This window comes from Bos indicus, chromosome 13 (genome assembly GCF_029378745.1).
Source record: "Bos indicus isolate NIAB-ARS_2022 breed Sahiwal x Tharparkar chromosome 13, NIAB-ARS_B.indTharparkar_mat_pri_1.0, whole genome shotgun sequence".
NCBI lineage: Eukaryota > Metazoa > Chordata > Mammalia > Artiodactyla > Bovidae > Bos > Bos indicus.
In genome coordinates this window covers 17,595,244-17,618,729 of record NC_091772.1, presented here as the reverse complement: position 1 = coordinate 17,618,729, position 23,486 = coordinate 17,595,244, and the positions used below count along the sequence as shown (strand labels likewise).

The window sequence follows — 23,486 nt, the reverse complement described above, 5'->3', positions numbered from 1 at the left end:
GTTCAGTTCAGTTCAGTCGCTCAGTCATGTCTGACTCTTTGCGACCCCATGAATTGCAGCATGCCAGGCCTCCCTGTCCATCACCAACTCCCAGAGTTCACTCAGACTCACGTCCATCGAGTCAGTGATGCCATCCAGCCATCTCATCCTCTGTCGTCCCCTTCTCCTCCTGCCCCCAATCCCTCCCAGCATCAGAGTCTTTTCCAATGAGTCAACTCTTCGCATGAGGTGGCCAAAGTACTGGAGTTTCAGCTTTAGCATCATTCCTTCCAAAGAAATCCCAGGGCTGATCTCCTTCAGAATGTAAGTTACCAATAAATATGCACTCAGCGTTTTCTCAGGGAGTTGCTCTTCCGTGAATTCTCCCTGCGCTCTCTCTCATAATCCTGTGTGTTTGGGAGACTCATTCAGTGTGAAACTGCCACAACCAACTTAAAATTCTAATTTGAAAAATTCAATCCCATCCTTAAGAAATTCTTTTAAAATATGAAATCAATTATACATTAATTCGACTGTATTTAAAATCTTGAAATAGTTATCAAAATAAACTATAAAACAAGAATTGGAAACTCAAATGCTTATGGAGGGAAAGCTGGTGGCCTGAGTAAGTGAAAAAGCCAGGTGAGGCTGGCAAACCTGTGAACACACGCCCCATACAGAAGGGGAGGCCTCCACACGCAGAGCAAACAGGGGCGGCCTCCACACGCAGAGCAAACAGTAGAATGGGCTCAAGGGGGACCAGATTGAGTTCTCCAAGAAGCCTGAAATGCAGACTTCCGCATGAGTTTGCCAAGTTTTAAATGTTGACTCAGTCTGTGGAGGTAGGTAAGCTAAACATATCCAAGGACCACATTTGCTCTGTAGCCCACTTGTGGTTTCACGTTTTGCCGTTTCCAAACAGGTGGGCATAAAGCAAATATTTGTATGTGAAAGCTTTCCTTTTAGTATCATGTGTTTCACAAGAAAAGTGGGTCTCAATATGTAATAAAAATTGCTGTTGACTCATAATTTTATTAAAATAAATTTAAAAAACAAGACTCAAAATTCCCACTTTAAGAATGTTTCCACTGCTTGTTAAAACTACAATCTATTTCTAGAATTCTCCCAGATTATTAACCAAATGGATAATGAGTTCCTAAGACTGCTGAAACTAAATCATTAAAAGAATCCCCATCTGTACTAACTTCATGGGTTTTGATGTTTAAAGCTGTCGTCTTGCTTATGCCAGGGCTCAGCAAATCTAACACACGCACTGCAAGAGTCTGTCCTGCTGACACCAAAAGAAGGCTCACGAGTTACTATTACTGCAGTCAGGAAAACACTGTTGGTAACAAACATCTGTTGACCTAATGACCTGGTTGATAGCAGAAGGTATAAAATTCTTAAAGGGTCAGACTCTACAGACGAAGTGACTTCGCCATGAGCAAATCTCTAAAGACTCTTGGAGTGTCACTGAATAATTAGTGGTTGGAAGAAAAAGGAGTTATATTATTCAAGCCAATAGATTTTGCCAAAAATATTCCTTTTAACTTCTCAATCACAGAGGCAGAGGAAAAAGTCTGGCTAATATTGTTGCAAAGGAGGGAGCTGATGGAAGTAGCCAGCATTGATCAAACTCCAACTCTTCTATCGATTACTTATTTTTGAGATAGGTGCACTTAGAAATTATCCTTAATCACTCCACAGTTCTTCACTAAGGATCGTATCAGAATCTCAAGGAAATATTTCTAAATACACATGTCCAGGCTTTCCTCGATTTATTTCATCAAAATCTTCAGGGAACAGCCTAGGCTTGTAAATTTTTTTATAAACTTTCCCAAGTGATTGGGGTTTTCACCAGCACACTCTAGCTGAGAATTAGCACAGCAAACATTCCAGTCTCATCTCTCACCCACATGGCCAATTCCTTCTCTTACTTGAGGATTTGAAGAAAAAAGAAAACTATAAGAGGCAAGAGTCATCAAAACAGAATTAAATTTTCCTGGGTAAATAATGGTAGAACAGGGACTAATAAACACAAAAGGCAACCTGATCTCATTGTTTATAAACTCCTTACTTTCCATCAAGACCTTCTAGATTGAGAGCAGAGTCCAGACTCTTCTCTAACTGGCTGTTTCTGCCAGAATAGGATAATATTTCTGTTAAATATTTGTTCTTCTCTTTTTTTCCCAACTTAATCACCACCTGTTCACTGCTGATCTGATTTCTGCAAAGTCTTCCTAAAATTGGTATCTAGGCAAGTCTCCAATTCACTCAATCTCTTTCTCAAAATAACAACTATTGTCCTGAGACTGAAAAGCACCTTACCGAAATACATAAACTGAAGGGGAAAAAAACCCCCCAAAAACCAAAACCTTGGGACTTCTGTGGTGGTTCAGTGGCTGGGTCTCAGTGCTCACAGTGCAGGGGGTCTGGGTTCAATCCCTGGTCAGGGAACTAGATCCTGCATACTGAAACTAAGACCCAGCACAGCCTAATAAATATTTTTAAAAAACACCTCTTCTTGGCATATCCCAACTGCCAAAATCCCAACTTGATCTGCATTTTTCACCTGCCCGCTCCTTTGCCTTTCCTTTTAGCCTCTGAAGCCTTGGGCAATGAGAGAGAAATCATTTTTATATAAATCATTTTTTCATAAAATTGGAATGTGTTAGCAGAAGCAAGATTTCTATTATGTTGTCAAATGCTTGTTTGAGTTTTAAGACAAAGTCTATTTCCAAGGCAAATTTTGCTTTACTGTGTTATTTTAGACTAATTAGAAAAAAAAATTTTTTTTTCAATAAGGGAAAAATACTTGGAAAAAGTTTCACCTTTAAAAAGTGCAGTGTTATCACAAATATCTGCCATCAACACAAAAAAGAATGCTTTACTCCCTAATGCTTCTTGAGCAATATCATGATTTAAAGTGATATCTTAGACAATCAAGTGCTTTCAAAATATTTTCACTCAGGGAAGGCTGGAGCTTCCAAACAAGGAAAACTGAGCCCACCTGTGAGAGTTGGGGAGCTCTCTCTGCAGCTCCTGCCCGAGCTGCAGCCACAGGAGAAAGAGCAGGAGGGGCAGCTTCACCATCATCAGCTGCCCACACTCAGCTGCAGCCCCGCTGAGCGCCCCCCAGGGCTGAGCGTGGGAGACCCACTTGTACCTGGAGAACCAAGTGGTCACCAGCACAAGTGAACACCCTTGCTGGGTGTTGATTCTCTGAGTAATCCCTGGTCCTACATTCTACAATACAGATACCATCGTATTTATTTCATCCTGGGTTTGAGTTAGGCTGTGCTCAGTCCACTTTCTTCATTAGCAAACAGTATCCTTTTATTCTTAAAGACTGATGATTTTCCAGCAGAGCTGGAAACTGCATCTTCAAAAGGTCTGCACCTGGATGCAAAAAATCAAGTTTTTCAACAGGAGTTATTATCTATGAAACTAGTGCAAAAGAAATGTAAAAAACTAGAGAGGAGAAAGAAGTTGGAACAAGAAGTAGTGACCCTCAGAAGTCATACAGAAGTGAATATGATAGAACACGGTCAAGTAGAGCAATATCAACAGGAGAGTGAAGAAAGAGCGAGACAGGATCTCGTAGAGAAATTAAGAGAAGTCACCATGTTTTGCAGATTACTTTGTTGGTCTGTCCTGTGCTTGAGTTCACTCTCCCTGCACAGTACATTTTGGATGTGTACCGCGTAGGTGTTTCCTCTGCCTCCCTTAGAGCAGTTAGTTTTGTAGATTTCTGGAAGGAAGGGGAGCGCTTGTTTTCCCTTTTAATATTTCAGTTTCCATCACAGTTATCACTAAATTGACCTTTCAGAATGATTCTCACTAGAGAATCCTTTTACTTATAAGACCAATTGGTAAAAAACAAGACCATTAAGAAGAAAAGAAAATATTGTGGTTTAGAACTGGTACCATCCTCTTGAATTATTCTTAAATTATCTTGTTCAATTTTTAAAATTTTAAGTTGATCCTCTTATTCTTTACATTATCAGATTATATAAGTACTACTGTAACAGTGATTCCACTTTAATTTTATAATTCAGATTTAATTCACTTCACATTAACAATAATTGTTTTAAACTTCCGCTCTTTTTTTTTTTTTTCACCCTTGAAATCGCTCTCTGAATCACTGACTCAAAACTAAAGGGAATAAATATAATTTTCCAGGTTAATGATTATTTTAAAAATGTTATCTTTTTCAATTTGCCTTAGACACAAGCTGGATTTCAACAGATGGAAGTCAGAATTAAAGACTTGGAATCTGAACTCTCCAAAATGAAAAGTTTGCAAGAAGATTCTAATAAAGCAGAGTTGGAAAAATATAAGCAACTCTACCTAGTAGAATGTGAACTCATAAAGTCATTGGAAGATAAACTAGACAAGTAAGTCAAAACACAGAATCACAGAAACAAAATTTAGTTCATTGATTTGTCCCTAAAGCCTAATTTTTTTAAATTTTATTTTATTTTTAAACTTTACGTAATTGTATTAGTTTTGCCAAATATCAAAATGAATCCGCCACAAGTATACATGTGTTCCCCAAGTGGGGACGTGAGACTCGTAGGAAGGGAAAGCTAACTAGCTGGCCACTGCTAAGGGGGCGCCCTAAGACCGACTGTTAGCACTGTGTCAAGGCTTCCCGCACTATGTACAGGCGTGCTTATGAAATAGGGGAAATGAACACATGGGTTAGAGGCAGGGTAAGTCACAAAGTGGCTAAAAGTAATGTAGTGACCCGAGTGAGGGGTGTGGAGGATGGAAAGGGCAGATCCCACCGGCAGTGCCCAGTCCAGGCTTCCCCACTATCTGAAAGCAGAGCGCTCCTAGGAAGCCTTTCATAAGCCAAAGCAGCATAAAGCAAAGAAGCAGGGACCTGAGGACACATTCTGCTAGTCGATACATGAAATGAATATGCACAAGTGAAGCACAAGTGCTCCCAGACGGGGCTTAGGGCTGTGGCGACTTGATGCTGAGATGTGGGGTGTGGCTTCCCGGGAAGGAGCTCAGTGCGGCCAGTCTCCCTGCTTGGGGAGTGCGATGCCTCTCACTGTAAAACGTACACTGAACACTGTTTAGAGTTTTGGCTTTTTAAATGAGACCAGAAATTGTCTTCAGATTTTTTTTTTTTTTTTGATCATCAAAAACAGGTACTGACATAGGCCCTTCGTAGAAGTGAAGTAACATAAAGTGAACTTTGGAAAAGCAGGGGATACTTGTAATTGTTCCTGGGGCTGTTTTAGCTCTTTTCAGCCTTACCCTTTGACTTTCTCGTCCTCCCTTGTGATTGTGGCTCTAGGTGATACCTCAGAGCCAAAAGCTGAATTTCTCTGAGGTCATGAGTGAAACATGTATACAAGGGTGGTGAAAGGAAGCACTTGAACGTGGCTTTGTGGGATGGGGTGTTTCTTCATCCCTGAACTGTTTCCTGGAGGCAGGTTTGTCCCAGAGGCAGCAGGTGTCCGTGTGAGACCACCTCCCTTTCTCTCTGATGCCCTTTCTCTCCTCTCCCAACTGTGCCTTGTTACTTGAGGAGCCCCAGACACATGTGTACTTCTTTAGAGCAAGGTTACAACTGTTATTGTTTACAGGAGGTCTGCTCTGTGTTTTCAGTGTTCAAATAATTTAATGGGAATTCCATTTACTATATGGCAACTTAAAAAATGCAGATAATTTAGGGAAACATGAATGAAATTGGTGTTTTCCATCTTACCCAGGACTCATCAGAGGCTGGCAGTGGTCAGTGCCAAACTTCAGGTGGAGAAGCAGCAGAACAGATCTTTCTTCAACACTGTTAGCACGAGGCCAGTCCTGGAGCCCCCTTGTGTTGGAAATTTCAATAATCCTGTAGTGCTCAACGGAAATCTTACTCCAAGAGCAAACTTAAGGTTTTCTACCTCAGTTCCACGCCCTTCGAATAATAGCATGGAGACTTACTTGACCAAGGTTAGTTCTATTATCTTTTTTCCACTGGGTTTCAGATTTCTGATATTAATGATCCTTGTTTGTAATTTGGTGAACTTCTGAGTTATTTATTTGACTTATGCACACTAAGTAAAAGCCGTCATTAACTGTGCTAATCAAGGAGACATTTAATGATTTTTTTATCCTAGATCTCTCATTTTCAAGAGATACTTTTTAAATTTCTTGAAAAGCTGCATTGAAATTCTGCTTTAGAAATGAAATCTTATTGCCTAGTAACTGAAAGTATACTTTAAGATGTTTGACTTACTTTCTAATTGATTTCACTTTGGCAGTGGTTCATAATCATTTCCGAGCTTTGCTGCACCCACCGCAGTTTATCTACCCCTAAACACAAGTGAGAAGGCAATGGCACCCCATTCCAGTAATCTTGACTGGAAAATCCCATGGACAGAGGAGCCTGGTAGGCTGCCGTCCATGGGGTTGCAAAGAGTCGGACATGACTGAGAGACTTCCCTTTCACTTTTCACTTTCATGCATTGGAGAAGGAAATGGCAACCCACTCCAGTGTTCCTGCCTGGAGAATCCCAGGGACGGCGGAGCCTGGTGGGCTGCCGTCTATGGGGTCACACAGAGTCAGACACGACTGAAGCGACTTAGCAGCAGCAGTAGACAGTAAAGAGAGATCTGTTGCGTGTTTTAAATTTTGTTCTAAATAACCCAAAATGTGGATAATTCATTGTTGACTGATTTTAGTTTACCAGGTTTTATCTGGAGGAAATGAACATCCTTTTAAAGACGAATCTCTTCAGTTTTGGCCTGCTTGATTCAAATAAAGATTTTCTCCTTCAAGTTCCCTGTCCTGTTTTTAAAAAATATTTATCCTTTCTAAATTAACTATATCAACTGCTACAAATAGGAGTTTGATATTGAGTTATTCTTATTTATGCATTTAAAGCACATAATTTAGTTAGAAAGTCATGTCATGCCACAAGCATTGTTTAATTACATAAGAAGGATTTATATATTCATTTTGTCCATGTTATAGTTAAAAATCTATGTGTTTTTCCTTAACCTGAGGAAGTAGCTGGCACAGGACTCAGTAAGAATGCCACTGGCTTTGTTACTTCTTTTGTAGAGTTAGGAACTTTGAGTAAATCAATGATTCTCATATCTTACAAAAGTTTTTTCTGCAAAGAAAACAACCTTTCTTCTAAAAAAAACTTCTGCGTGGAACCGTGTTACATAAAGTGGAGACAAGTATAGAACCGTTTAGCTCAAGAGTGGGCAGAGCCCCTGCAGCTGTGACTTCTCTGTTCCTCAACCCTGCAGTGACGCCTGGGGGACCTTCCCCTTCTATGGGACGTAGTTTGGAAACTAACACTGATGAGAGAATCCTTCTTGCTAAACGTCTTCAGAATTAAATCTTGCTGGCACATTGATTTCTTGTATATAATTTTCTCACCTTTCTGTGTTTTCGTTAAATGGAAAAATTTAAAGAAAATCACAGATGTGTTCTCCTTATTAACATTCGACTCAAACTACTTCCTCCATTTGAACAGGATCCTCACCTAGAAATCAAAATAAAGTCTCGGAAGTACATATTTAGGCCAGGAGCTTTTAGGGGAGAAGATAGTAATCTTGTGGGTCATTCCGAGGATTATGGGTCATTCCCTAATTCTCTGAAATTATGTGTACTCGATAGACTGATATTTATTGTACTTTTTATCAGATTAATCTAAATAGCATTCCATATATATGTTCTGTGTTATCTATAAGCAGAATAAGTAGGAATTCATTTTCTTTTATTTATGTGATTTTTTTTCTACTGAGGTAGTCTTCAGGTTAGGTCTAGTCTCTAAAAGTATTACTTAAAAGTCACATTTAATAAGTTATAAACATATAACTTGTTTATCTTAAAGATAAATATTTGACTTATTTCAGATGCGGCGGGAGTTGGACAGGAGTATAGCTAGAGCACTAAGAGAAGGTATGTTGCCAAAATGTATGAATTAAATTTAGACATTGATTTCTGAAATACACGGTAAACAATAAATGGCGTCTCTTGCCATTGTTTGGATAACAGATGCTGTGTTAAATATGGTTTTATATACATAGCTAATGAAAAATGTGAAAGCATGAGCAGTCATAGTGAAAAATATCCTTCTCCATTTATCCATCATGTACCATAGCTTGAAAAACAGTCTCTGAAGGTCTGTGTATTTCTTTTTATTTCTAGCTGTATCCTTCTTCTACTTCCTCCATCCCTGTGGAGCTGTCTTCCTACACCCTGACACGATTCTCAGAAAACGTGCCGCTCATCAGCTTCTCAAGTGTCTGGTAGTGGTTAAGGCTAGGAAACCCAGACTCGAGCAGTCACGTTTGTGTAGCTGTCACTTGGTGGTGACTTTAAAATTTCTCTGTCACTAGATACAGCACCAGTTTATCTTTTACCCTCAGGAAATGCTCCAAACACCCACGTCAATTTGGGTCCTGCCAAAGTAGTTGGCCTTATCTCTTTACCAGCTTACTCTGCCGCTTAGCTCTGCATCTAACCAGCCAGACTGTGTAGGACCCCACACATTTGCTTGCTCACCTCCGGTCTCTGTACGGGCTTCTCCCCTCCGTCTCTTGCACTTTTTCCCGTCCTTCAGGTAGCTACATACATGTCACCTCCACCAAAAAGCTGGCAGTATTGACACAAAGCTGGCTTCCCCTCCAGAGTGTTCCTTGTGCCGTCTTTTATATCTTAGTATTTGTGACTCTGTATGGAAATTGCCTGTTTGTCTGTTTTTCCAGTTTAGGGCATATCATTTTTCAGGGTGGACTGGGTCACCTTCATCTTGTAATTCCAGCGCTTGTCACAGAACCTTTGCATGAATACATGAGTATTCATCAATTCAATTGCCTGAGTACATGAATGAAGAATGAGAAAACCAGGAGCTCTGATACTCAGCCCCACATGCGACCATAAGCAGATTAGAAAATTGTACTCTTGATTAGTATTTTGTGTTGTGTCATCTATAGATATATTTCATTTTTCAGAATACTAGGAAAGGTCTCAGGGTTTTTTGTTTGTTTACTAATCTTAGTTAACCCAAGTGTTTTAGGTAAAGAATATAATTCTTTCCTTTTCTTTCAGTTGATGCTCAGTTTGCATCTGATGCCTTTAGAGTGTCTTCTCGGGGATCTACAGATGGGTCAAATGTGTGTGATGACCTACTTTTGTAAACAGAAGAACAAGATATACAGATTTGGAAGGAAAAATACATGATTCAGAAAGATAAACAGTAAAAGTTTCTCTACTGGACCATTTCCATGCCATTTCGTTGTTTCCCATTAAACATGATGAGAAAATCTTTATTAAAGGAAAATATTTTTGTATTATGTGTGTATGATGAAAATTTATATAGCATTTTAAGTGATGTTTCTCTGCATCTAACTTACTTTTTAGCAGATTTAAGTATCAGCACTGTTGAGTTTTCCATATTCTAAGTGATAGTGTTAGTCACTCAATCGTGTCTGACTCTGCGACCCCATGGACTGTAGCCCACCAGGTTCCTCTGTCCATGGAATTCTCCAGGCAAGAATACTGGAGTGGGGAGCCATTCCCTTCTCCAGGGGATCTTCCAGACCCTGGGATCAAACTCGGGTCACGTGCATTGCAGGTGGATTCTTTACCATTTGTGCCACCAGGGATGCCCTTTACAAACTTACACTGAGCCCTAATACCAGCTGTTTAAACAGCACCCAAAGAGCCAGTCTTGTCATTAATATTTAGTAGTGTTATTGATAGCTTTTTGGTATTTTCCAGTTTTTATCACTATATATAGACCTAAAGATTTAGATACAGCTGTTATGGCTTCCGTCAATGTTTTGATGTGTTACAGTTGTTAATAGTGGCATAAAACTTACTATATGTAACTTTAAGCACAGATTCATAGGCCTTTCCTCATGGAGAAATAAGATTTGCCTGAGTTTTTGCCTTTTAAGTGAATTAACTTTTTATAATTTTTATTTGTAATTAGAGGATAATTACTTTACAATATTGTGATGGTTCCTGCCAAACATTGACCTGAATTGGTCATAGGTATGCGTATGGCCCCTCCCTCTTGAACCTCCCTCTCACCTTCCTCCCCACTCCACCCCTCTAGGTTGTCAAAAAGCACGAACTTTGGGTTCCCTGCATCATACAGCAAATTCCAAAAAGACACATATACCCCAGTGTTCATTGCAGCACTACTTACAGTAGCTAGGACACGGAAGTAACCTAGATGTCCATCAACAGATGAATGGAGAAAGAAGCTGTGTATTATTCAACTATAGAAAGGAATGCATTTCAGTCAGTTTTAATTGAATTTTGATTTACTTTTGGAGACAGTGTTAAAATTAGAGAAAGTTCCTCTGGGTAAATAAGATTTGCCTAAGACTTTTCACCTTATCTTTACCTATCTACCAATCTATCTATTTTTGCTTTGCTTTGTGGAAAAAGTCTTGGAAGACTTTTTTTTTTGGAAAAAGCACCAAACAGACATTATCACAAAACTCCCCTAACTCCCATATATCCTCCTAAGGTACCATTTATCCTTCCTAAGTGTTATTTGTTCTCCCATAAGTGCCTCGTTCAAGTCACCTGTTATTCAGAAGATGCCTTTTTTGCCTACTCCCTATCATTTATTAAGTAGTATATCAACTCCCAGTAATTCCATTAATGCTGAAGAAGCTGACGTTGAACGTTCTATGAAGACCTACAAGACCTTCTGGAGCTAACATCCAAGAGAGATGTCCTTTGCATTGTAGGGGACTGGAATGAAAAAATAGGAAGTCACGAGATACCTGGAGTAACAGGCAAATTTGGCCTTGGAGTCCAAAATGAAGCAGGACAAAGGCTAATAGAGTTTTGCCAAGGGAGCGCACTGGTCATAGCAAACACCCTCTTCCACCTACACAAGACAAGACTCTACACATGGACATCACCGGATGGTCAATACTGAAATCAGATTGATTACATTCTTTGCAGCCATTCAGGTATGACCTAAATCAAATCCCTTATGATTATACAGTAGAAGTGACAAATAGACTTAAGTGATTAGATCCGATAGAGTGCCTGAAGAACTATGGACAGAGGTTCATGACATTGTACAGGAGGCAGTGATCAAGACCATCCCCAAGAGAAAGAAATGCAAAAAGGCAAAATGGTTGTCTGAGGAGGGCTTACAAATAGCTGAGAAAAGAAGAGAAGCTAAAGGCAAAGGAAAAAAGGAAAGATATACCCTCCTCAATACTAAGTTCCAAAGAATAGCAAGGAGAGATAGGAAAGTCTCCCTCAGTGATCAGTGCAAAGAAATAGAGAAAAACAATAGAATAGGAAAGATAAGAAATCTCTTCAAGAAAATTAGAGATACCAAAGAAACATTTCATGCAAAGATGGGCACAATAAAGGACAGAAATGGTATGGACTTAACAGAAGCAGAAGATATTAAGAAGAGGTGGCAAAAATACACAGGAGATCTGTACAAAAAAGATCTTCATGACCGAGATGACCACAAAGGTGTGATCACTTATCTAGAGCCAGACATCCTGGAATGTGAAGTCATGGCCTTAGGAAGCATCACTATGAACAAAGCTAGTGGAGGTGATGAAATTCCGCTTGAGCTATTTCAAATCCTGAAAGATGATGCTGTTACAGTGCTGCACTTAATATGTCAGCAAATTTGGAAAACTCAGCAGTGGCCACAGGACTGGAAAAGGTCCGTTTTTATTCCAATCCCAAAGAAAGGCAATGCCAAAGCATGTTCGAACTACCGCACAATTGCACTCATCTCACACGCTAGCAAAGTAATGCTCAAAGTTCTCCAGGCCAGGTTTCAACAATATGTGAGCCTTGAACTTCCAAATGTTCAAGCTGGACTTAAAAAAAGCAGAGGAACTAGAGATCAAATTGCCAACATTCAGTGGATCATCAAAAAAGCAAGAGAGTTCCAGAAAAACATCTACTGCTTTATTGACTACACCAAAGCTTTTGACTGTGTGAATCACAACAAACTCTGGAAAATTCTTAAAGAGATGGGAATACCAGATCACCAGACCTGCATCCAAGAAATCTGAATGCAGGTCAAGAAACAATAACTGGACATGGAACAATAGACTGGTTCCAAATCAGGAAAGGAGTATGTCAAGGCTGTTTATTGTCACCCTGCTTATTTAACTTATATGCAGAGTACATCATGCTAAATGCTGGGTTGGATGAAGCACAAGCTGAAATCAAGATTGCTGGGAAAATATCAATAATCTCAGATATGCATATGACACTGCCCTTATGGCAGAAAGTGAAAAAAAACTAAAGAGCATCTTGATGAAAGTGAAAGAGAAGAGTGAAAAAGTTGGCTTAAACTCAACATTCAGTAAACTAAGGTAGCATCTGGTCCCATCACTTCACTGCAAATAGATGGAGAAACAATGGAAACAGTAAAAGACTTTATCTTTTTGGGCTCCAAAATCTCTGCAGATGGTGACTGCAGTCATGAAATTAAAAGATGCTTGCTCCTTGGAAGAAAATATATGACCAACCGCGACAGCATATTAGAAATCAGAGATATTAATTTGCGGACAAAAGTCTGTCTGGTCAAAGCTATGGTTTTTCCAGTGGTCATGTATGTATGTGAGAGTTGGACTGAAAAGAAAGCTGAGCACCGAAGTATTGATGTTTTGAACTGTGGTGTTGGAGAAGACTCGAGGGTTCCTTGGACTGCAAAGAGATCCAACAAATCAATCTTAAAGGAAATCAGTCCTGAATATACATTGGAGGGACTGATGCTGAAGCTGAAACTCCAATACTTTGGCCATCTGATTTGAAGAACTGACTAACTGGAAAAGACCCTGATGCTGGGAAAGATTGAAGGTGGGAGGAAAAGGGGATGACAGAGATGAGATGGTTAGATGGCATCACTGACTCGATGGACATGAGTTTGAATAAGTTCCGGGAGTTGGTGATGGACAGGGAAGCCTGGCGTGCTGCAGTCCATGGGGTCACAAAGAGTCAGACACGGCTGAGCTACTGAACTGAACTGACTGATACCAACCCCCAGTTGTAGTCACCCCCTACAGTCACATTTCTTTGTGAACCTCTGCATGTTATTGTTTTGTTGCTCAGTCGTGTCCAATTCTTTGTGACCCCATGGACTGCAACACGACTTGCTTCCCTGTCCTTCACCATCTCCCAAAGTTTGCTCAAACTCACGTCCATCGAATCAAACATGCCATCTAATCATCTCATCTTCTGTCACCCCCTTCTCTCCGGCTCTCAGTCTTTCGCAGCATCAGGGTCCTTTACAATAAGTTGATTCTTCGCATCAAGTGGCCAAAGTATTGGAGCTTCAGCATCAGTCTTTCCAGTGAATATTCAGGGTTGATTTCTTTTAAGATTGACTGGTTTGTTCTCCTTGCTGTCCAAGGGACTCTCAAGAGTCTTCTCCAGCACCACAGTTTGAAAGCATCAGTTCTTCAGCGCTCAGGCTTCTTTATGGTCCAACTCGCACATATGTACATGACTCCTGGAAAGCTTGAATCTTTTGGAGATTAATCTCTTGTCAGTTGCATCATTTGCAAATATTGTCCCCCATTCTGTGGGTTTTCTTCTCTCTTGTTTATGATATCCTGTGCTGTACAAAAGCTTGTAAGTTTAATGAGATCCCATGTGCTTATTTTTGTTTTTATTTTCATTACTCTTAAGATGTGGGTCAAAAAAGATATTGCTATAATTTGTGGCAGAGTGTTCTGGCTATGTTCTCATTTAAGAGTTTTATAATGTCTATCCTTACATTTTGGTCTTTAATCCATTTTGAGTTTGTTTCTGTGGATGGTGTTAGGGAGGGTTCTGATTTCATGCTTATACATGTAGCTGTCCAGTTTTCTCAGCACTGCTTATTGAGGAGGCTGTCTTTTCTCCACTGTATAGTCCTACTCCCTTTGATTACTGTAGCTTGTAGTATACTCTGAAGTCAGGGAGCCTGATCCTGTCAGCTCCTGCTCTTCTTTCTCAAGATTGTTTTGGCTCTTCAGGGTGTTTTGTATTTCCACACACACTGTAAACTGTTTTGTTCTAGTTCTATGAGAAACACCATTGGTAATTTGATACAAACTGCATTGAATCTGTAGATTGCTTTGGGTTAGTAATTTTGACAGCAGGAAACGGTTTATTCAGAGTGGTTCTAGGTATGTGGTGGCCCCCTTGAATTAAATCAGATTAAATCAGATTCATTAAATCAGATCTGATTTTCCCAGCCTGTGGCTCTTTGTGTCCTGCAGAAGGAGCCAAATGACTGGCCAGAGCTCTGATGCACGGGCTCCTCTTTGGAAAACGTGAAATGTAATTTTAAAAGGCCAGCATCTTAAAGCATTCAGTGGTCTGTCTGCGACCCTTCCCTTTGCTTCATTTTGGTGTGGCGTGGGTCAAAATGAGAAGCAGACAGGAAAATGGTTGCCTCTCCTGGCATGTGGTAATATTGTGGAATATGGAAATGTGAGTCAAACACAGAGATAGCCCCGTCAAACAGCACCTGAACACAGAGGACGTGAGTGTGTACTTGGTCTTCTGAAAAAGATTATACAGTAAAGAATGGAAGTGATGAAACATACTTCAGAAAAAAGGTAATGAGAAAATATTTTAGAAAAAACACTATAAAAAAAGAATAGAAAGTTGGAGATGAAAGAGAAAGGAGAGCTCAAGGGAGCATGAGACCAGGGAAGGTGGATAAAAGTACTGACATGGGAGCTCCCGGAGGCAAGATCCTAGTCCTCTATTTCTTGCAGTTATAATAATAATTGAATTTCAGATGAATATCATAGTAGTGGACGAGAGAAAATACACCAGGTCATCTGAAACCATTGGAATTCTTTATTTCAAGGGACTCTATATAATTTTTATATATTATATTTTACATATATCTTACAGACTGCATTGTGTGTGTGTATATATATATATATATATATGGCTGCTGCTGCTGCTGCTGCTGCTAAGTCACTTCAGTCATGTCTGACTCTGTGTGACCCCATAGACAGCAGCCCACCAGCCTCCCCCATCCCTGGGATTCTCCAGGCAAGAACACTGGAGTGGGTTGCCATTTCCTTCCCCAAAGCATGAAAGTGAAGAGTGAAAGTGAAGTCGTTCAGTCGTGTCCGACTCTTGGTGACCCCATGGACTGCAGCCTACCAGGCTCCTCCATCCAAGGGATTTTCCAGGCAAGAGTACTGGAGTGGGGTGCCATCGCCTTCTCCATATATCTATGTCTATATATATACATATATATATATATATGACAATGACAGGTGCTAAGTTTCACATTTTCAGTGAAAATTCAAATTTAGAAAGCTTATTTTAAAAGGCTGTAATGTGTAAAGAAGTGTCACTGGCAGGAAGTCATAGAATTTTTAAATGGAAAAAAGTCAGTAATGGAAAATTTGGAAAAAAAAAAAGATATTCTTCTGCAATGTACTTTATCTTAGAGGTAGAAGTTGCTGAAATACTGACCACATTATGCCTTTGCAATGAGAACACAGATAGAAAGGTTAATACGTGCAGAAGGCAACTAAAAAAAATCAGGGGGAAAAAAACATTCTAACTGTGATGCCTTTGGGGTTTTGCTATAAATGAACCTGTTGGACTTTTTCCTGATGCCATAAAAGGGGCTGCAATCTAGTATTATTTATGTTTCAGTTATATTTATTAACCCTGTTATTCCAATGCTTTCACAGTAAAGAATCCCCGAACTGCTTCCAACTTTTCTATTCATTTCTCAACAGTCATCACAGTGTCCCATCAAGCCAAAAATCCTGTGGGACCCTTCCTTCGGAATAAGAGCCTGTTTCTCAGCAAGCTTTCCAACAGGATTTTAACTCTTCTATGTAGCTGGCAAAAACACTGAACCAGCAAATTGAAAACACACAGTGGTCTGTATGCTTGGGTCTTAATGAAATTTCCCATGTGTGCTATTCAGTCAGCTTCATACATTCTCAGGAAAGGTACTGAAGAGCTGAGGACTCAGGCAAGTGCTTGGAGGTGAGAATTGGTCTAGGATACACAGTGTGTGAATTCACAGTCTAGAGAGTGCACCCAGCTGTGGGTCTTCTCTTTAGCAGGAGGGCTCTTCCCTTTTAAGAACTGTGTCCCATTCCGCCTGCATGGCTTCTACTACCTCCCCGGGAGACTTCACTTCCTGTGGGAAAGAACCGCTCCTTGACAATATCTCAGGGAAAGTCAGAGCAGTATTAGAATACTCACACAGATACCCTCTCTCCACTTCTCAACTGTGGCTTATTTCCATTTGCTTCCAAGGACACTGATGTGAAAGGGAACAATGTGATACTGATGTCAATGAAACCCACCTTGCTCTCAGTCTGAGGGTTGGTTATGCTCTGAAATATAAAGGGGAACTTGGTTCCTTAGAGACTCATCTGAGCCCCACCATGCTAACTCTTAACTGTGGTCAGTTCCATGGACTAAAGTGAAGGTGTTTCAGAGGACGATGAACAAGGTTCTCAAGCCATTCTTCCCCAGGTAAAGGCTGTGTCTTCCAAGGCAAGCCTTTCTTTCCCCAACCTGTTGATGGCACTGATTTGACTTTTGGTGGATATTCCCCCCAAAAGGAGGATGCTCTGTTTTATTCACTTCTGTATCCCCAGAGCCTAGAATAGGCTGACACATGGCAGTTGACAGGGAAATGTTGCAAGTTATTTGTTGAAACGTACATGTGATTGACAACAGTGTCAAGATGCTCAGTCTATGCCTAACCACTTCCATTTGGCATCTAGAAACTTACATGAGAGGATGGTGGGGATTTGGTTTGATAGACTTAAAACTGCAACAGGAATTCTTAGACCCTTAGCTCAGCTTCTTGAAAAATCAACTAGTCCCCCTGTTTCTGTTTTGCCAACTGTGAAAAGGGATCTGGCCAAGTCTTCACTGTGACAGAGAGGGAAAAAATATGAGTGCAGGGTTTAACACCTAACAGAGTGATGCATTCTTGAGAGATGCTTGTCAACTCCACTCTTAGCTTTCTTTTTCTGAAATGCAGACATGGAAAACTATAGAGTGAGATGTCTATCAAGAGTCCATCCCTCGTTTCTATCTTCTCCTGATAGAATTGCCATGGATTCAGCACCGGAATGGTTGTTTAGGCTAAATATCAGTCCCCAGATTGGATGGATTGAAGCTATTATAGACAATGCCTACATGTCCTAAACCTGCCTTCTGAAAATGTACTCTATGAACTTGCAGGGGAAGGACAATGTATGTGGCATGTCAGCAGTCCCATAACTTCCCTGTTACAGAACAAGATTCCCACAGAGTTTGAACACAGAATTATCTTTCAGGAAGGCTCTGTTTGGGAGCCAAGGGACACCAGGCAGGGATTCCTAACCCCAAGCCCCATTCCCAGCATCCCTAACTGCCTGTAGTTATGTGACCAGGGCAAGGCATTTAACCCTTGGGACTCAGCTTCTTTGTCTGTGAAATAATACTGGCTTCCTGCCTCCCAAGGGGACAGAAGGAAGACTGAATTAATATTTACATACCACATTGAGAACCTCCAAGAAAGGCACCATACAACTGGGAAATACAATATAATGGGAAGAATGTCTTTTAAGTTGTTGGTCTCTGCTCAGCCTTTCTACATATCTCTGGTCAGGCCTGTTCCACATATACAATATTAAAACGACAGGTGAAGGGGTTTGATTGGATACTGTGCTAGTCAGGCACTGTCAGAAAAACAGATGAACAGATATGCTAAGTCACTTCAGTCGTGTCCGACTCTGTGCGACCCCATAGACAGGAGCCCACCAGCCTCCCCCGTCCCTGGGATTCTCCAGGCAAGAACACTGGAGTGGGTTGCCATTTCCTTCTCCAATGCATGAAAGTGAAAAGTGAAAGTGCAATCGCTCAGTCGTGTCCGACTCTTAGTGACCCCATGGATTGCAGCCTAACAGGCTCCTCCGTCCATGGGATTTTCCAAGCAAGAGTATTGGAGTGGAGTGCCATTGCCTATTTCACCAATATGATATGTATATATGTATTAGAATATATGTATATATAATATATATCAGGACTTACCTATATTTGTATATACTTCGGATATAGGCGGAGAAGGCAATGGCAAAGAGTTGGACACAACTGAGCGACTGAACTCAACTGAACTCCCATATAGTAAATATCAACAGACAGAAACAAAAGTTCCTTGGAATTCTCAATAATTTTTAGAAGTATAAAAGGATCCTAAAGCCAACAACTTTCAGAATCACTGTTTCAAAAGATTATGTCTATCAAATAGTCATTAAAGTATGGTTACTTCCCCTACTTCTAATAATCAGACACTACAAACTCACACACACACACACACACAGTCTGCACATCAAAACATCTGAGTGGCCCACATTCATCTGTGTAACAACACTATAATGAAATAATTATAAGCTGAAATACAACTGACATATCCGCAAGTAAAGTCTTACTCTAGGGAAAGTTCAGAGTTCAAACAAGTATTGGACATTGGAAAAAACTTAGAGTCCAGAATTTAATCTCTGAGATTTCCTGAGAAGTATAGAGATTCCAAACTGAGAACTTCAGAGTGTCAAAGCATATACAGAAACATCTTGAGTTAAAGCTTACAATTTAAAATTTTCTTGTTATTATGTTTATAAATAACTTGTTTCAAAACACAGGTATCAACAATAACATCTGCCTTGCAGCTAAGTCTCTTCAGTCATTGTCCGACTCTATGCGAGCCCATAGATGGCAGCCCACCAGGCTCCCCCATCCCTGGGATTCTCCAGGCAAGAACAGTGGAGTGGATTGCCATTTCCTTCTCCAATGCATGAAAGTGAAAAGTGAAACTGAAGTCGCTCAGTCGTGTCCAACTCTTAGCGACCACATGGACTGCAGCCTACCAGGCTCCTCCATCCATGGGATTTTCCAAGCAAGAGTACTGGAGTGGGGTGCCATTGCCGTCTCCGAACATTTGCCTTATGTGTGTCCAATTCCTCAATTAAATTTGCAAAGAAAATGTTGGAAGTATGAAGACTGAGCATTTCAAATATTTCAGTGTCCTCTTTCCAGAGTTAACTGTGTACTGCAAAATTTACCTGAACTGGATGTTTGGAAATCTTTCATTCTGACTGTTTTATTAGGAACAGAATCTTTCATTCTGACTGCTGGCTGAATGGGGTTTGGAAACAAGTTGATTACTAAATAATGTACATAGGAGACAATCCACAGTTCAGAATTCAAGATAAAATCATAAACGTTTTTACCTTCACATTAGGATATTTCCCAGGAGACTCTAAGAGGGAAAAGGGACACAGAGTTAATTACATGTAAATATGAAAGCCAGCTATACATTCATGCAGAGTTAGTACCGGGCAGAATCCTTGAGCTCAGCCTTGGCATGGAATACATTGTTTTAGTGTCTTGTTATTAGGGGATCTTAGGACACTGGTAAGACAGACATAGGAACCCACTAAAGATAGTGAAGAAAAAACAGGAATACAGGCTCACCAAAACGTGCAGTTAAGATTTCAAAAGTAACATTACGTTTTCAATGGCTTTATAAAACATTAAAGTGCACATAGACCAATGTGAACGTGATGACTGATGAGGAGAAAGTGGATCTGAATCAGAGGAGCAAGTCATGAACCCTAGAACATAAACGTGAAAGCTGATGGTAAAATGCAACAGCACATCTTGAATGTAACACAGCAGTTATCATTTCCACCATTATACGATAAGTATTTATCATGTTCTTCAATCTGTCCAGTCATTTAAGAAGTGCACAGCTGGGATGACAGTTCACCAGAATGTATAATTCATTTCTCATCAAAGACAGAGTACTGAACTGATTAGCCTGGATATACACTTGTAGAAAAATGGCTCATAAAAATATTCATTATTTTTCCATATCCGTGTGGGCTACTGGAACGCCTACTTGTCTTGGCTCCTCTGGTCTAGCCATCTTAAAGTTTCTCAATCCACTCATGCAAGAAGGTATATAAGACACATCTAGGAAATAATGTATAATAAATTCTCAATATTGAAATACAGTTATCAAAAAGGAATAATATATTTAATTGCCAAAGAATTATTAGAAATTAAAAATCTTGCATGTTTCAAAATCAGTGTAGTATTTATTAAAAGTATTTCTACATTTAGGGAATGAATCTTATTAATCTGTTTGGCTTCAAAATTTAGTTTGGTTTGGTATATCTTGCTAATGCTTCAGAGGATTTCTATGAAACAACTTTCAAAGAATCAGCTATCTTTATTAAAAAAAGTCAATGCCTCCTTTTACAAATTAATCTGATTTGAATAACAAATACCAGTACAACATATATCTTTGATGCCTAAGAGTTACTCAGAGGGGCTGCAGTTTCCCCCACTTCTAGCACCCCCTCCCAGCTCCAGGATTCTCTGGAGCAATAATGATCTTATCTCTTTTCAGGGTAAATACACTGAAGTCATCTAGAAGGAGTTCTCTCAAGTGTCCTCATCAACTCCAAACTCCCCTCCCTATGGCCTTCCTTTCCTCCCTTTGTCCTTTCACTAGATTCTCTCCTCTCTAAATGGTAATCTCTAGATCTGTGGACTTAAATCTTCCCCCTTGACATCCTTTCTATGGATCATCCCTACCTGTGGTCTTCTTTACAGACTGGGGCCTGGTGGACCGGAGTCAACGAAAAGAAAGCAAAAGAGAGAGACTAATATTCCCTGGGTTAATGGAAAACCAATAAAGCCCTAGAATAGGGCTAGTACCGCTCACTAAGACACAGGGCATCCTTCTCAAGGAGGTCTTGAAAGCCTGGGCAGGAAAGTGAGCTCGGCAGGACTCCATACTCCAAAGACCTAGCCAGAGAGAGAAAGAAGGACACAGGGGACCCAAGTCTCTAGTGGAACAAGGGTGAATTATTCATGTTTGTGTGAGTTTATATATTGTTATAGAAGGAAGGTTTAGGCAAAAAAATAAAGTTAAGGAAAGAACAAAAACCAGACATAGAACAACCGTTACCAAGGGAATAACAAAGAATAACAATCGTCACAAGGCCAGAAGACAATCCGTATCTTGAGTAAGAGGGTCGTGACTAAACAGTGTTACTGTAGGGTAGAAGGTACTGAAGGAAATCCACGTATGCATTCCATCCCATGACCTCAGTCCTAGGAACAGCGTGTGGCTCCACTCGTTCCTGTATACCAGGAACTGATAAGGAACAGAGGGTTCATGAGAAACAGAAAACAACATACAGGAGTCCTAAAGTTAAATGTTCCCTGACACCTACCATTTTTTTCTCCCTCTTTGCTTAGCAATGGTATCTTACACCTATAACTGCTACTTCAACTCTTTGCTTCCCTCTGGCTATAAACATGCTCAGAAACACAAAATACTGCTTTTCCTTGATCCTGTTCTGTCCTGCACTATCCAATGCTCTTCTTCCAGATTTCTCTATATGCAAAGCTACACCCTTGCTACTCAGAGAGCTTGTTAGGAACACAGAACCTCAGACCTCCTGCTCAGCATGTGCACTTCACACATGGTCCCCAAGAGACTAATTAAAATTTGAGAAACTCTGGTCTACACGGAGTCTGCTTCTACATGACTTCAACTTAATTCATTCTCCTGAAATCTCAGCCTCTGCTTCCTCACGCGAACACGTCCCCCCAAACTGAAATGGCATTAGAAGTTGGAAACCTTCCAGTGGACTCTCTCTGAGGCTGTGGTTCCTTGGTCTCCCCATCACGCCCCCTGCTCTCTCCTTCTTTCCAGTTCTCTTTAGTCCCATGTGGCACCATGCTGGAAAGCAGCAACATTTCATATGACACCAATTTGCACACATTACAGCTGAGCACCTATGTCCACGCTTCCTGACAGAGGATGACACACAGCTCTGCACACCCAGGGACCACAGTTCTGAACGTCTTCCTAATAACGAGTAAACAGGAAGAGGTGAGAACTTTGCTGTTCTTCTCTGACAAGTTTTGGTGCCAGAAGCTCACTTCAAATGCATCATCCATGTCAAATACTCTCCCTTTATCTAAAGACCTTCATTATTTATTGCCCCCTTCCCCCACAGACCTGTGCTTCCTTTTCTTCATTTCCTCCCTGTACCCTCTGTCTCTCTCATCCTTCATTCCCTCTTGCCTCTTATATCTTGACCTTCCTTAGGTTGTAGAGCATTTTGAAAAAGAACTAATCATTTGTTTTTGGTCATGTGTCACATGGAATCTTAATTCCCTGAGCAGGGATCAAAACTGCACTGCCTGCTTTGGAGTGTCCTAACCGGACAAAGTCTTAAACATTGGACCGTGAAGTAAGTCTAAGAACTAATAATTTAGCTCCTTAAACTGGATTCTCAATGTAATCTGTGGTAGACACATGATAAGATGCATAATTGCCCTCCTCTTCTCATCTTTTTTCTCACTACCCATCTGACAAGTGATTTTCTTTGCCTCTTAGAATGTATCAGCATTCCCATTTTCAATCAACGTTCTGTCAAATGATTTTTCTGTAAAACACAGTTCTTACCTTCTATTTGTCCATTTAATGTCTTTTTTCCTCTTTGACCGGCAGTTCCAGGTAAATGATCCACATACTTCTATGGAAGGATCTCAGAGACACTCTGCTAGAATGAATGATAACAATGAGTTGCATGAAGAGTCCCTAATCCCTTTTGAAGAAATAACCTACATTTAACCTGGTTAAGACAGGTTTTGCCAAGATCCCACAGTTGTTATGTGACAGAACCAGGATGCTGAATTCAAACAAGGTGCTGCATCATCAAGCAGTGGCTGCCACATCTAAGAGACCAGGTCCTTCTTATCTCCTTCCATAGCTGCCACCTTCAAACAGGGCACCGTTACTTTATGGTACTTCAAGTATGGCGGCCATAAAGGTACTCTGCACGTGCTACTTAAGCTATGCAAAATGGTTTGCACTTACTAAAACATCACTAAAGCTAACTGCTGTTATTAAAGGCCCACATATTTATTACTATTTCCCATGTTTTTGCTTCTTTTGAAATGTTCCTTGCACATCAACCTGACAATCCAAATGTAGTAATACATTCAAGCTTCAAGCACTATCTTATCAACATCGATGTGGTAAAAAACCACAATAGAAATGAAAATCAAAACTACAATGAGATACCATCTCACACCAGTCAGAATGGCCACCATCCAAAAGTCTGCTGCTGCTGCTGCTGCTTAGTCGCTCCAGTCATGTCTGACTCTGTGTGACCCTATGGACTGAAGCCTGCCAGGCTCCCTTTTCCATTCAATTCTCCAGGCAAGAATACTGGAGTAGGTTGCCAAGCCCTCCTTCCCAACTCCGGGATCAAACCCAGGTCTCCCACTGTAGGCAGATTCTTTACCACTCAGCCACAACAAGATACTACCTCACACCAGTCAGAATGGCCATCATCAGAAAGTCTACAAACAATGAATGCTGGAGAGGGTGTAGGGGAAAGGGAACCCTCTTGCACTGCTGGTGGCAAGGTAAATTGATACAACCACTATGGAAGATGGTATGCAGATTCCT

General features: G+C 40.5%; 1 protein-coding gene across 1 annotated transcript in view; it reads right to left on the bottom strand.

Moving 5' to 3' along the window:
• Positions 1-23,486, bottom strand: part of LOC109567901 (ankyrin repeat domain-containing protein 26-like) — a 117,979-nt gene that overhangs the window by 47,858 nt on the left and 46,635 nt on the right. The window lies entirely within an intron of this gene.